The sequence below is a fragment of the Dendropsophus ebraccatus genome, chromosome 10 (genome assembly GCF_027789765.1).
Source record: "Dendropsophus ebraccatus isolate aDenEbr1 chromosome 10, aDenEbr1.pat, whole genome shotgun sequence".
In the NCBI taxonomy this organism is placed as follows: domain Eukaryota; kingdom Metazoa; phylum Chordata; class Amphibia; order Anura; family Hylidae; genus Dendropsophus; species Dendropsophus ebraccatus.
In genome coordinates, this window is record NC_091463.1 from 6214118 (window position 1) to 6217368 (window position 3251).

Sequence of the window (3251 nt, forward strand, 5' to 3'; positions counted from 1 at the left end):
CCGGGGTCACCATTGGCACTCTTACATGGGTGCAGCAGTTTTGGGGTCACCAGTGTCACTCTCCCAGGGGTGCAGTTGTTTTGGGGTCACCAGTGGCAGTCTCCCAGGGGTGCAGTTCCAGCAGTTTCGGGGTCACCTGTGTCACTCTCCCAGGGGTGCAGTTCCAGCAGTTTCGGGGTCACCATAGGCACTCTCCCAGGGATGTAGCAGTTTCGGGGTCACCAGTGGCAGTCAGCAGGTGATGCAGCAGTTTGGGGGTGACCTGGCATTCAGCAGGTGATGCAGCAGTTTGGGGGTGACCTGGCAGTCAGCAGGTGATGCAGCAGTTTGGGGGTCACCAGTGGCAGTCTCCCAGGGGTGCAGTTCCAGCAGCTTGGGGGTCACCAGTGGCAGTCTCCCAGGGGTGCAGCAGTTTGGGGGTCACCAGTGGCAGTCTCCCAGGGGTGCAGCAGTTTGGGGGTCACCAGTGGCAGTCTCCCAGGGGTGCAGCAGTTTAGGGGTCACCAGTGGCAGTCTCCCAGGGGTGCAGCAGTTTGGGGGCCACCAGTGGCAGTCAGCAGGTGATGCAGCAGTTTGGGGGTGACCTGGCAGTCAGCAGGTGATGCAGCAGTTTGGGGGTGACCTGGCAGTCAGCAGGTGATGCAGCAGTTTGGGGGTGACCTGGCAGTCAGCAGGTGATGCAGCAGTTTGGGGGTGACCTGGCAGGCAGCAGGTGATGCAGCAGTTTGGGGGTGACCTGGCAGGCAGCAGGTGATGCAGCAGTTTGGGGGTGACCTGGCAGTCAGCAGGTGATGCAGCAGTTTGGGGGTGACCTGGCAGTCAGCAGGTGATGCAGCAGTTTGGGGGTGACCTGGCAGTCAGCAGGTGATGCAGCAGTTTGGGGGTGACCTGGCAGTCAGCAGGTGATGCAGCAGTTTGGGGGTGACCTGGCAGGCAGCAGGTGATGCAGCAGTTTGGGGGTGACCTGGCAGGCAGCAGGTGATGCAGCAGTTTGGGGGTGACCTGGCAGTCAGCAGGTGATGCAGCAGTTTGGGGGTGACCTGGCAGTCAGCAGGTGATGCAGCAGTTTGGGGGTGACCTGGCAGTCAGCAGGTGATGCAGCAGTTTGGGGGTGACCTGGCAGTCAGCAGGTGATGCAGCAGTTTGGGGGTGACCTGGCAGTCAGCAGGTGATGCAGCAGTTTGGGGGTGACCTGGCAGGCAGCAGGTGATGCAGCAGTTTGGGGGGTGACCTGGCAGGCAGCAGGTGATGCAGCAGAGCTGAGGGTGTTCGGCAGGGTGCAGCAGCAGGGACCCCCCAGCAGTCAGGAGGAGCCCAGCACCGAGGTGTCCTTCTCACTGCCTCTCATTGTCACCAGCGCCCGGGACATGTCACCTCACTCCCCGCCCTGCAACAAGCACAGGAAACTTTACAGCCCTGCCCATAGGGGGCTCTCCTCCCCCGGGGAGGGACTGGAGGGGGGTCCGGGCTGTCAGCCTCTCTGTACCGCTCCTCCTGCAGTGCAGCTAGACAGGGAGCAGGAGGCTGCAGCGCTCCATACTGCATCCTCACCACCGGCCTGCCCCCTGCTGGCCGACCAGGGGAGTGCACCGGGCCGAGTGGTCAGCATCTGCAGGAGGCTGCTGGAGTAGTCATCATCATCTGCAGGAGGCTGGAGTAGTCATCATCTGCAGGAGGCTGGAGTAGTCATCATCTGCAGGAGGCTGGAGTAGTCATCATCATCTGCACGAGGCTGCTGGAGTAGTCATCATCATCTGCAGGAGGCTGGAGTAGTCATCATCTGCAGGAGGCTGGAGTAGTCATCATCATCTGCACGAGGCTGGAGTAGTCATCATCTGCAGGAGGCTGGAGTAGTCATCATCATCTGCAGGAGGCTGCTGGAGTAGTCATCATCATCTGCAGGAGGCTGGAGTAGTCATCATCTGCAGGAGGCTGGAGTAGTCATCATCATCTGCACGAGGCTGGAGTAGTCATCATCTGCAGGAGGCTGGAGTAGTCATCATCATCTGCAGGAGGCTGCTGGAGTAGTCATCATCATCTGCAGGAGGCTGGAGTAGTCATCATCTGCAGGAGGCTGGAGTAGTCATCATCATCTGCAGGAGGCTGGAGTAGTCATCATCTGCAGGAGGCTGGAGTAGTCATCATCACCAGGAGGCTGGAGTAGTCATTATCTACAGGAGGCTGGAGTAGTCATCATCTCCAGGAGGCTGGAGTAGTCATTATCTGCAGGAGGCTGGAGTAGTCATCATCTGCACAAGGCTGGAGTAGTCATCATCCAGTATATCATCTGCACAAGGCTGGAGTAGTCATCATCCAGTATATCATCTGCAGGAGGCTGGAGTAGTCATCATCTGCAGGAGGCTGGAGTAGTCATCATCTGCAGGAGGCTGGAGTAGTCATCATCTGCAGGAGGCTGGAGTAGTCATCATCCAGTATATCATCTGCAGGAGGCTGGAGTAGTCATCATCTGCAGGAGGCTGGAATAGTCATCATCTGCAGGAGGCTGGAGTAGTCATCATCTGCAGGAGGCTGGAATAGTCATCATCTGCAGGAGGCTGGAGTAGTCATCATCCAGTATATCATCTGCAGGAGGCTGGAGTAGTCATCATCCAGTATATCATCTGCAGGAGGCTGGAGTAGTCATCATCCAGTATATCATCTGCAGGAGGCTGGAGTAGTCATCATCCAGTTTATCATCTGCAGGAGGCTGGAGTAGTCATCATCCAGGGTCTTAGCTGCAGGAGGCTGGAGTAGTTATCATCTGCAGGAGGCTGGAGTAGTCATCATCCAGGGTCTTAGCTGCAGGAGGCTGGAGTAGTCATTATCTGCAGGAGGCTGGAGTAGTCATCATCCAGGGTCTTAGCTGCAGGAGGCTGGAGTAGTCATCATCCAGGGTCTTAATTGCAGGAGGCTGGAGTAGTCATCATCCAAGGTCTCAGCTGCAGGAGGCTGGAGTAGTCAGCAATGTGCTAATCTATAACCCCCATCATGTACCTGCCCCTCCCCCTGCTGTGGTGCCATATCCTGTGCAGGTTGTTTTATGCAGGCCCAGTTCAGATGAAATGGTGACAACCCCCATCCTCCACACCGGCTCTCCCACTCCGCTGCTGCGTTAATTCCCTGTACAGCTGCTTCTGCTGGATGATGCATGACAGGAGCTGGGAGTGGGGAGTGCTGGGTAATGTAGTTTTGTGAGCCTCTGGCCTCCTGCACTCACCATTCCCAGCATTGCTTATGACTCCTATAGTATA